This window comes from Ambystoma mexicanum, chromosome 2p (assembly GCF_040938575.1).
Source record: "Ambystoma mexicanum isolate Mex_15411 chromosome 2p, UKY_AmexF1_1, whole genome shotgun sequence".
Classification (NCBI taxonomy): Eukaryota; Metazoa; Chordata; class Amphibia; order Caudata; family Ambystomatidae; genus Ambystoma; species Ambystoma mexicanum.
In genome coordinates, this window is record NC_090923.1 from 1,007,415,751 (window position 1) to 1,007,428,420 (window position 12,670).

At 44.9% G+C, this 12,670-nt stretch overlaps 1 protein-coding gene across 1 annotated transcript in view; it reads right to left on the reverse strand.

The window, feature by feature from the left end:
- LOC138567022 (cofilin-1-like) overlaps positions 1 to 12,670 on the reverse strand; it is an 84,249-nt gene that overhangs the window by 34,556 nt on the left and 37,023 nt on the right. The window lies entirely within an intron of this gene.

Sequence of the window (12,670 nt, forward strand, 5' to 3'; positions counted from 1 at the left end):
CGTGAGGGAGCCTTACAAAAGCACAAAGATGATGTCTATGTTCCTGCTACTCCAAGACGAGAGGAATGGTGGCACATGCAACTAAGCAGCCAATCAACAAATACGATTACTGCGAGTAACGTAGGTCTCCTGATGCTCGTGAATCTGCTTAGAATCACATGCTATGCATAGGCTAGCAAGTAGTAGCAGGTGGACTGAAAATTAAGTCTTGGCACTGCCTGTCCCACCCAAGAATCAGAGCAGAGTGGGTCTTAGCAGTAGCGGTGAATGCATGAACAGAACTTCTGTTGCTTTGCAAATAGATTCTAGATGAATATTTGCAATGAATGCTATGGTAACCTGTTCCCAGAGTAGCATGAATGCTAGGCGTAAAGGGCATGTCTCTTGGCCAGAGTGATGCATTTAACAATTCATTTGCAAATAGCTTTTAGAGAAAGGGTCTCATTTGCTACTAGCTGCCACAGAGAGTTCCGAGTAGTCTTTAATGTAGTATACGACCGCCCCCCACCCCCATTATCTAGTTTATGGAGGCTTCTTCAGCTGAGTTAGTGGGGTTCTGAAAGATCACAAAGTTTGATTCACATGGAACTGGAGATGAATTCTTCATGAATAGTCACAAATGGGTCTGAACCAAGAGAGCCTGCAATTTGCCAACTCTCCACAGAGGTAATTGCCACCAAGAATGCTGTCTTATAGGCAAGGGCCTTGAACAAGGCGGTCCCACAAATCGTGAGAACTAAAGTCCCATCCAGGAGTTGGGTTGGAAATAGGGGGTAGCCTCTTCACCCATTCCATGAAGGCCTTAAATCGCAGGAATCTTACGGCATGAAACCTTAATCTGAGATGTGGTATACACAGAGAGGGCGGCAAAGTGGACTTTTAGGGTATTAAAAACAAGTTGGAGTCGGTGCGTTAGCTTAGAGGATCTTTTGGTTTACAGTCAATAGGACTGCAGATTAATTATTGGAGTAACAATGCCAGGTGTTAGGTTTCCGTGCCTCCAAGTATGTCCATACATCCGAGGGAGTCGGAGATGCCCAAGCTAGGACTTCAGGAGCCAAGCTGCTAAGTTGAGTGCACAGATGCAGTGTCTTCCCTATGTCATGACAGCATTTTTCACAAGCAGGGCATTTTCCTGGGAGGGGAGACAACAATCGCATGATATAAGAATCATGGCCGTCGAGCCACGTTGGTGCCACCAGGATCATGACTGTGCATCTTGTGCACTATCCTGTTCCTGTTGAGAAGGGGAATGGGGAGGTCGAGCAGAATGCTCAATCAAGCGCCACTCATGCTTAGCAGATACTTGCACCTTCCTGTAGAGCATATCTGCCAGAAGATCATGTTCCCCTGGAGCATGTTGTGCAGGTAGGAACATGCGTTGAGTGCCCACTAGCAGATGTTCTGGATAGCCCCCCGAGAACGAGTGCCCCAGTGTGTACATGGCCGTGGTGCTTGGAAGGCTTTGAACATTGCAATTAGACTCAACAGGTTGATAGGATTGGATGCTACTGATGGGTACCTCCCGCTGTGTGCAGTCTGTTGAAGGTAAGCTCCCTCACAGATGCGTGTGTGGAGAGTGGCCTCTACTGCCGGGTGGTAAAGGGTTTACGGACCACAACTGCAGTCTTTTGGACTAATTAGGGCCCCCAGAAACTGACTTGGCTGGGGGCCAGACTTCATTTCTCTCGTTGATAGATAACCCTATATTGAAAAGGATATCTACTAGCCTCTGGGTACCACACATTTTCCATAGGAGTCTCCAGTCATGAGCCAGTCGTCGAGGTAAGGAACACTGGGATGGACTGCCTGCGTAGGTAGCCAGCCACTGCTAGTACCTTTGTAAACACCCTTGGGACTGAGGCAATGCTGAAGGGGAAAACCTTGAAATAAGAGTGTGCTCCATCTTGACCGAGGGACTTTGTGCTGGCAACACTGAAATATGCAAGTATGCATTCATATCCAATGTGGCAATGTAATCCCTGTTGCAACTGTGGGGATTACTGAAGAGTGGTTATCCTGAACATTGGTTTGCAGAACGCAGATCTAAAACAGGGAGCATGGTTATATCCTTTTTGGGGTACCAGGAAGTATATTGAATAAATACCCTAGTTTACCTGGAGACGAGGGACTGATGGCTCCCTTTTCTGTGGGTAGCAGGAGTAAGACTTCCCACGAAAGGGACCGCAGGTATTGAAAGCTCCGCGCTGGACAAAAGGTTTGGTCATGATCCAAGCGATAAGGTCTGATGCTACTTTTTTGCAGTTCGAACAATCGACTGCTTTACCTAAAAAGGCAGCATACTCCACCGGTTCATTAAGTGTGTTTCTGCCTTAAAGCCAGAGTGAAGTCCCTTGAACGAGGACATTTCTGCATGGCTGGCCATCCTTCTGCAACTATGGCCAGACGTTGAGTGCGATCAGTCCTCTTGACCGACACTGTAGCTCGCTAGGAGTGTGGTGTTAGCAATCCAGGTAAAAAGGCGGCGTCATGTTTGTCTAGAGCGCGTACCATTTTTGCATTCCTTGGCTGGAGAAAGCACCAACGAGGATAGTGGCACTCCTGCCCATTTCCATGGTGACGACTAGGGAATCCAGAATGGCGTGGGCCTGGATATGCAGCAGGTCATGGTGCCGGGAGAAATATCTTCTCCACTTGAGGGTTGTGACTGCATGAGTGAGGGTGTCAGAGGGAGCCAGGCGTTAGTTCAACAAGGATAGCCTTACTGACGGGACCTTTTCTTGAGAGATGTTCTCCACGATGAGTCACAGCCTGCTTCTTGAGTGGTGATTTTAAAATGATCAGCCATCCTCTTAAGAAGTTTGTTAGAAATTGAAAGTCATGTGCAACCTGAGTTGAGCAACAGGAGAACCCCAAAAAAGAACCCCCCCCACCCCCTGCAGGGTCTTGTGGAAGTGTAGCTTGCTACGTGTCACGATCTGCGGGGTCCCAGTCTGGGTCATGATAGGCAGGGCCCCAAGCAGCATGGCTAGAGTCAGGGACATGGCTTTCTTGGTCGGGTCATCCAGAAATACATCCACCTAGGGATCCGGAGGACTGGGTTCTTCCAAGGATAAAAACGTTGCATCTGGTGATAGGAGAGGGACAGGGTAGGAAACAGACACATGGTGTTTGAAAATAACCTGGCCTGAGAAAATACTTGGCCATTTTGTCCATACAGGTATCTTTGGTCCACCCAGAGGAGTCTGAATTATTAGGAGGAAAGGGCTGGGGAGTTGCAGCAGGACCCTGGAAAGAGGAGAGAATAGCACTCAGGCAAAGGGGAGGCCTTTTTGGAGTCTGAGAAGCGGGAAAAGGCTTTACAAAGCTTCTGATGAAGCTTTGTGAGCCTTAACCGCTTTGGCGAGTCTTTCCATTGACGGCTAGGGATTTAGGCGCGCCAGTTGAAACAGAATACTGCATAGAGGTTGAACCGCTGAGGTTTGACAGGCATAGACTGCTTTCTCTGCGGATCTGTCAAGGCAAGAATAAGGGTTGTGTGCTTATAAGTAGGTGGTGTGTGGCCTTGTCGGCAGGGTGCGACTTACCTCATCACACTGCCAGTGGCATGCTTGCAGGGCCGGACAAGTGGGACCACAAGGGTTCCACTGCTCAGTCATGGCCTCAGAATTGGAGCTGCGGCTGCTGACAGACTCCTCGTCCGAAGTGATGGAGCGGCTGCCTGCATGGCGTAGGGTGCCCACAGCTTCATGTGCCAAGGTATTCGGCCGAAAATGTTGCAGGCCATCTAACGCTGCTAGTGATCACAAGTGAGGCACAGGTGCATTGCCTAGGGGCATCATTCCAAGAAAATCTGCCCTTGCAAGACAGGCAGCATTTAAAAAAAAAAAAAAAAAAAAAAAAAAAAAAAAAAAGTCCACTTCTTAGCTGAGGGAAACGGCGGCCAGGCTAAAGGAAAGCAGGGTAAAGAGGCATTCTGGAGAGAAAGTCAGTAATAATTTGTCTACTGCACTATAGCTAGCTTCCACCCTACTGGATTCAAGATCAACTTACTGTATGGCCAGTAAGAGAAACTCAGAAAAGAAAAGAGGCAACCAGTCTACAAAATGGAATACAAAGGGGATACCAAAAAGCTGCCAACACACCCAGAGAAGTAGTTCACAGCCAGGAATGAAAAAAACACAAAAACCACTCAAACTCGTGTGTGATGACCTTTAATCCAATTAACTTTAACCCAGTTTACAAGGTAAAAGAGTATAACATAAATTGGCACCCGATAAAGAATGTAGGGACCCTATCTGGGAAACCTTTGCCTGCAAGAAAAAGAACCCAAGAGAAAGGCTTGTACATGTACAATCCACTGTACAACTCAGAAAGAATCTGGGTCCTAACATCAGTAATGGGTCATCACAAATGATGCCAATGCATATCAGTTCACTGAAATACATCTTCGAAAACCTATCAAATGGCAACTTAATACACATCAAAACTAACAGTGGGGGGTCCTATACATTATAGAATGCCCCCTGCAGCCTGTACGCCCCGTGAAACAGCTGATCTCAGCACAGGTCCCACATATGGTAACTGACAAACCCGTAGAACATTACAAATGAAAGAAACGGCAACATGAGACGATATGTGCTACATATGGTGATTCCCGAAGTGGGGGGGGGGGTGTAGATAAACATCTATGTGGACTTTAGAAATGGCGTGAACGCCTAAACACAGCTAATGCAGGGCTGAATGTTTCAACCTGATCATGCAACATAATGTGACCATGCATTAGAGTGACAAACGTTGGCGCTATGAACTACATAGGCTCACATCCATTATTTTCACATGCACAGATACTGTTCTGAGAGAAACCACTATGCCACTCAGTAGTACATGACTGGGCACCGCTCCAGTATAGTAATGTAATCAGTTTTCTTGTATAGCTGCACATATGTAAAGGTGAGACTCCATTGTTATGTCGACATTGCACTAGCATGTGCAATCTTAATTCTAAAGGATGTGGAGGCGCATGTATACATTGATGCGTCCTCTGGACTTAACTAGTTTACGCTGTGCACTTACCATTTGGGTATAATGGCCCAAAGAAACAAAATGATTATTCAAACCACACGTTACAACATAATTGTATGACAGTGTTACACGGTATGGGTTGACCACCACTATGAAGCGCTCTTAGGGCCCATACAGTTTGTGGAGAGGCCGATACTGGGGGAATCTGGAAGTGAACGTTTTGAAACCTTCTACAGGGGAACGAACGCACAGAGTGACTGGCAGTGCCCCTCCAACAGGGTGCTCTCCATGAGTAGTGGTAAAGATACCGAACTTCAGGGATAGGGATGCTAGCCAGCAGGAGTCCCGTAGGGCTGGCTATTATGAGGTTGGCAGCTCTAAGATATGCATCTTTCTGGACTTGACCCTAGAGGTGCAGAAACAACGTAGAACTTTTGATGGCGTCCAGCAACGCCTCAGGGAATTGGGCATAAAGTACATGATATTCTATCCAGCCAAGAATGGCAGGCTATGGAGTAGCAGCTTAGCTCAACTGCTTCTGGACCTCTCCCTGAAGACATTTAAAAGACATTATGAATAAAAAAGATTGCTGAACACCCTGTTTCAAAGAAACCCAAGCAAGTTGGGGAAGATACCCCAAGCAGCCAGGACATCTACAAAATCCACCTCCAGGTGGCTCAGGATGTCAGTGTGGTCAAGATCACTTTGGCTAATCTTAATTCAAAAACTGGACAACTTGATGGTAGGGCGACTGCTTTAGAGGAATCATCTTCATCTACGAGTACTGAAATTGCAAGCAGCTTTCAAGCTTCCAACTTAAAGACGGATTTACAGAAAGGGAACTGCGCCTGGAGATGGCTACGAGGCTGAGGGCTAAAAACAGACTGGTTGGTGTGGATGAATCTGCTGTTAAAGATTAATCTCTGGTCATCCAAGTGTTCAAAGACAGCTTTAATTATGATCAGATGACTCCAACGGACATTGATAATGCCTTCAGAATTGGTAATGACCAGGGGCCTGAAGCAAGACACATCCTTATGACTTTTCAAAATCAGAAATCAAAGGAGAGTTTGAAAGGGAAAGCCAATTATTCACCTAGACTTTTGCAAAGAGATCTTATTGTTGAGGAAATCTTTTCAGGGCGCTAAAGATGTGGCCAGCCAGCTTCAGTTGAAGGCCTTTTTGAATAAACAATTTATTTACTGTTGTGCTGCCTGAGGGGGGAAAATAGCACTCCTGATCATTACAAGCTATGCATTGGCTGGAGCAACTGAAGATTACTGCCCCCAATCAAGGATTTCCATGCCTCCAGATTGTCAAGTTTGGTTTATTTGAAACTGTCGATACAAAATGGCGCTGTTGAAAGCATTCAGATGGAATTCAACTCTGCATGAAACTCCTTCCCTGCTCATTTATAAGTCATTGCCGTATTACAAACGTTTTGCTCTACGGTTGAGGACCGCACTTCTGCTAGAGTAATGTACCCACAGAAACAGTGTCAGCTGACCCGGCTAGGTGTGTGAAAATGAAGACGGATATAATGTGACAAGTTGGGATCTGTTCTGCAGGGGCCGGTTCATTTCTCCGCACTGATCCTTAAGAGTGCCTGCCTCCGCCCTCTCAAGGGTGGGGGCTCAGTGTTGCGTATGTTTCGCGCTGGCGCCCCGCCCTGCTCCCCGCGAGCGCCTTGCTCTGCCTAACATCACAGTAGTATGCAGCATGGGTTCCGGAAGGTACATGCCTGCGGCGCACCAGTGAATATTGAATGATTTCTGGAGTTTGGGATAGATGAAACATAATGGATTTTATGGCCTTCGTCGCAGCAATATCCCATCCAGTTCTGGAATAGGTTATCCGTGTAGGAATACTGATCTGTATTACGGCCGCACGCGAGATGTACTCGTGAATTACATAAGCATTACAGTTTGCAGATATTTACTGGCTATGGGCGGATGTTGTTGCCAGTGTAATGATTGTGAAGTAAAGTGATCCTGAAGGCATGTATTCTGGTCATCGGTGCTTGCGGGAGCCTTCACAGACATAATTGTTATATGGAACTCTCCAAGTCACGGATTGGATATGTACTGCATTTTGCCTCTACTGGAATGCTGTGGTACTGTTTGCCGACTCCTGTGATTGGAAATGGAAATATCAGGCCTACTTGTGGGTACTGAACTTGGAGGGGGAGGGGGATATATTTGGGTCACAGGTGGGCATCACAGGGGGCTGAAGTTGAATGATATGCAAGTGTCATTGGTTATGATTTTGTTTATTGGGTGGCATGAATAATTCATTTAATAGATCTGAACTACATATGTAGGGTTAGGAAGACTGAATCTGATGTGATGTTTGCATGACTCACTACTAATGTCGGTCTGATGCGGCTTGTTTGGCTACATTTATAGTGATTGGCTGTGGGTGACCTCTTTATGTAATGCAACTGGCTACCGGTAAGTGCATGGCCTTTCTGTCCGCGACAGTTGGTGTGGAAGTATGGCATTATCTTGGTTAGTGTGAGTGTTGGTGGATGGTGCAAATATCTGAATGGGTAACAGACTATTAGGGAATATGTGAATGGTTTTTGCACACATGCATGAAACCTATGTGCATGCGTATCGTTGGGGTCATTTGCCATTCATGGTGAAACACGAAGGGGATGTAACATCTTGTACAATTCCTTGTTTGATGATATCGGGAGTGTCCTGGTTTCCATGCTTTAAAGCTAACATAGCTAGGATCTTAGACTTATGGGATGATGGGTGGAATGTACTTGTTTTCATGCCACAGCTCGGACTGTTAAATTACCATTCCGTCGGAGTAGTGAAGCATACGTTTTGAATGTTATTTACACATTTATCTGTTCGTGGAACTCGTTAATGGCTTCCTAGGTGTGTGGCTGCACAGACTTTCCCTGTGTGTACTGTAGGAGTTTGTATGCTTGAGCTTTGGCCTGCTTGCATTTTCTTTTATCTGGGTCTTGAACCTTCCATGTATGATATAATCATACTGTCAAAGGTTTCAATGTCTTGGTTTTGCTAATTTGAATTGACCAGGAAAATGATATGGTGCTAGGGATGATGTGGTAGCAAAGAGGGCACCATCGTCACAGATTTATTTTTGGGAGAATTTCAGGCATAGTTATCTGTTTTGCATTACTGCTCTCCGCTACAATGGCTGTGACTAATTTTAATGACCTGGTTTGTGATGGTTGACCATTGGTGGTGATACCGACGGCAGTGGGATGTGTTTGTAGTGCATGTTTGCTTTCTCTACTCTGAGACAATTCATTTACTCAGTGTTGGGATTCATATGATGTGGGTATCCAGATGCTTTGAGTGCATTATTTGGGTGTTCATGATTTCATATTTCCATCGAGTGCTTTCTACAGTATTAATACACCATCTTTTAAATTTGAGAATGTTTACAAATGCTTGATTTAAACATACTTTATCTTTGGATGTTTTCACTATGATGGGGCGTTGGGGATGTTTGCTTTGGGGTTTTAAGTGTTACTACTTAATGTTGACTCATCTTACTTTTAGATTATTAGTTTTTATGCTTACGGGTTTTAGTTTTACATTCGATGTTTTTTTTCCACATTCACCAGGCTGAATGGTCTTTATAGTTGTGACCGTTCTATTATTGGTTTCACAATTTGTGAAATGTTTTTGTATTTACGTTCCTCACACCGATTGTGGCTTATTGGCCTTAAAGACTACTGGTATGGCTAATGAAAACTTTTGTTTCTTGGAATGGCAATGAGATTAATAAAGGTACTTAAAAGAATATATGCAATTCTGAATGATCTGAAAACTGATTTGCTTTATACAGGAAACTCATCTTCTGTCCGATGAGATATCAAAGTTGGAGAAAGTGTGTTGGTTTGGCATTTGGCTCATTCTCGTCTAGATCGAGGGGGTGGCGTAAAAAACGTACAATTAAATCTTGAGAAATTGTATGGACAATGCTGGAAATATGATTGCTTTATTGGTTGACATTCAGGGGGAGCAGATGATTCTTTGTAACATGCTCCCACAATAGACAATGGCTCCCTTTTTAGAATGGTAGCCCAGACTCTTGGATCTGAATTCTCACAACATCATTCTTAGATGGGATTTCAATACCATCATTGATCCATTGCTAGATCGGAGTAGCGACAGAAAGTTGAATCGGAGTGATTTACATCAGGCTCGTCTCATTGGAAGAGCACAATTTGAAAGCTAATTGGCGCCTTCTCCATCCAGATGGACATGAATACAGTTTTTATTCTGGTGCTCATAATATGTATTCATGTTTGGACATGTTGACGGGCGGGGCAGTTGACCAGAGTTTTGTTGCCTGTGACATAGGGAACATTTCAGTGAGTGATCACGGCCCTGTGACGGTGCACTTAAAATTCAAACATTTTAACAGGTCATTCTCTTGGAAATTGAATATTTCCATTTTGTTGGATGATGAAATTTGAGAAGATCAAATCTGAGGCAAATTTTTTTGGTGGCGAATTGTTCCGATTAGGTTAGTGTACAGGACACATGGGAGGCTTGCAAGTGTTGTATGTGTGGGATTTGTTTAGGGATTGAGCGGGGAAAAAAAGTATTAGATTGGAACTTGTCATATCCAGGGAATTGATGATTGGCCCGTCAAAGTCAGCTAAGTTGACACTATTGAAAAAGTTTAAAAGGGAAATGAATGACAGGTTATCTTTAAGGGGCGGAACGTAGCTTATTTTATTCTCATTGTTCTTGGCTCGCATATAGATTGAAGCATAAAATGTCAGAGGCTGCTATTGCTTCCATCATGATGCTGGGATTACATTTCGCCCACATAAAATTTGGTTTTCCATGACATGTGGATTTATATTGTAATGGGACTGGGCTAAATGGTATTGGGAATAATTTCTTTAGTAGTCTAGAGCTTCCGCAAATTTCAGATGAAGAACGCCGGCTTCTGGCAACAGACCTCACAGGTGATGAAGTGAAAAATGCAATTTCTCCTCCTGGCCCTGACAGACTTCCTTGTGAATTTTATAAGATTCTCCCTGAATCAGCTCTCGAACTTTTAAGGGATATGTTCATTGCTAGTAAATCAAGGATGATGCCTGTCAGCACAAGACATGCCTCTATATCTGTTTTTGAAGAAAAGGAAAGATGGCAACTATCCGGTGAACTATCACCCCAAGTCTCATCAATACTGACAATAACATTTTGGCTAAAGTTTTGGCTTTGCAATTGGAATCATATCTTCCAAAGTTAATTGGTATAGAACAGTTTGGTTTTATGAGGAATAGACACAGACAATTGTTTCACACTATGGAGAGAGCTACTGAGATTGTCTCCCTCGACGCAGAGAAAGCATTCGACCGGCTTAATTGGAATTGTTTTCCGTTTTAAAAGAAATTAATCTTGGGTGGAGTTTATCGTGGATTGACCTTATACTCCAATCCGACAGCTGAGATCAATACAAATGGAATGGTTTGTTTTGGAGAGGGGAACTCGCCAGGGGTGTCCATTCTCTCTGCTTTTATTTATTCTGGCAATTGAGCCGTTCCTTCTGAAAAATTATCCTGGTTTGGAAGGAGTGAGTTGTTGGGGTATTACACAGAAGACATGGTTTTATGCGGACGATCTTTTGTTGGTTCTTAGGAATTTGGCGATACGATGGGAGGGGAAACTTTAAAGTACTTGGGAATCACAGTATGTGATTTTGAGGAGACATTTGTGCATAATACCCACTTTGTCGGCGATTGAATCCAATTTTGGAACAAATGCAGAGATCATTGATGGGAAGTGTGGCACTTGCAAAACGATTGTACTCCAGAGACTTCAAATTGGGGTAAATGTTGAAACTAGAAAGAAGGGAAAAAATAGGAGCCCCTTCAAATAAACAGAAGACATATGTATTCTACTGCATAATTGTCTCACCTAGTAGACTGGCATAATTCTCAACATGCTAGATATTGTACATTTTACCACTCAGTGGTTTCACATTGTTGATGCATTAGTGCATCAATTTGGAAATATGCTTTATTGATCAGGTGGAGATTGCATTATTTGCACAAAGACCACTATTTGGGATACATCAATGGCAGCACATTGCACTTTTATGGTTGTCAAATACATGGTTACCATTTAGCTGTGTAATGCGTCTACAATGATTTGCTGCCAGTTTAGGAGCCTTTAAATATGAAATAGGTTGGTCTATTTAAATTGAATCTTTGTTGATACCCTTGTTCCTCCACGGTTTTCTGATAACACCTCAAACATCTACAGCTACCAAACACAGCTCCATGATGTACAGTGGGACGGGTGAAGCCTGGCCCCAGACCTACACTAAACACAGTCCACCTTCCATGATCATGTGACTCACTGTTCTCGTCAGTTGAGAAAACGGCGGAAGACCACTATTCCCCGAACCTTCCATGGTCATGTCCCTTGTAATGGAGGTCTGGGGAATGCTCCATGGCCCAATCTAGCACAACCGCCAGAAGACCAGGCCACAAACACTTCTGTTCTGCGATGATCGCGCTCACTGGTAGCTTCTAGAAGTGTGTAGGTCAGCATCTATTTATGCATTATACATATGACATAGTACCCCCACCCACACCAGGAAAGTGCAATAGTGCTGCTTTACTGCCCTTGGTCCTCCAAGCACGTGGAATAGATTATTCCGATTCATGTGGAAGAGATCTCTGATTGCCTAACTGCCATTCCAGACTGGTGTTCCACCAATGATCTTTGTCTGAATGCCAGCAAGATGGAGATCCTCTCATCGGCACACATTCACCATCCATTCATGCCACTCTGGCCCTCCTACCCCCACCTGCGAGGCTAAGAACCTCGGGTTCATCTTTGACTCCGACTGCACCTCAGATGTGCGCTGCCTTTCCTCTCCTTCCCCCAGAAACTCATGGTCTACCAAGCTCTGGATCTCATGAGGATGTTACAATAGTCCAACCCATTTTTAAATCTACCTGCCTCCACTCTCCGCCCTCTGCAACTAATCCAGAACAGGACTTCGAGACTGGTCCTTGGCCTCAAGCCCTCGGATCGTATCTCTCCAGCTCTGAAATCTCTATTGGCTCCATTGGATGCAAGGATTAAATTCAAAACCCTCTGCATTGTCCACAAAGCTTTCTGGGGCCTGGGTCCAAAATACATTCAGCTATCCCTCTGCAAATACCTCCCCTCTCAAGCTCTTCACACCTCCAACTCCCTCAGGGTCAGCCTTTCAAAGAAATGAGGTGGGGGTAGATATGTCTTCGGCTGGGGCCTCCCTCTGAAACAGCCTCCCTGCCACTCTAAAACGAAAACCATCTCAAGCCCTTCTCTGCCTTCGCTCCCCCTGTCCCCTGCTGATCTGTTGGCACTGCACCGGGCCACCCCCTGTCCTTTGGGCCAAGGTACCTGCTCACACCTGCCACGGGCCACCACTTGCACTGGGGTCTGTATCTACCCATACAGTCTGGTTATCTCCCACCCCTTTTTTCTTCCTGCACTTACCAGACCTACTGGTCTGCTGCCTTAAACCAAGCACTAATTGCCGGCTGCACTACCACTGTTGCCGATTTTTTATCGGTTTCTCCTTTGCTCAGCACTCTCCACTTCTCCCCTCTCCCATGCACTTGTGCCTTCTCATTGTCACTGGGCCTAGTAAGATCGTCGTTTTGTTCTCCCCCTCCCTTGCC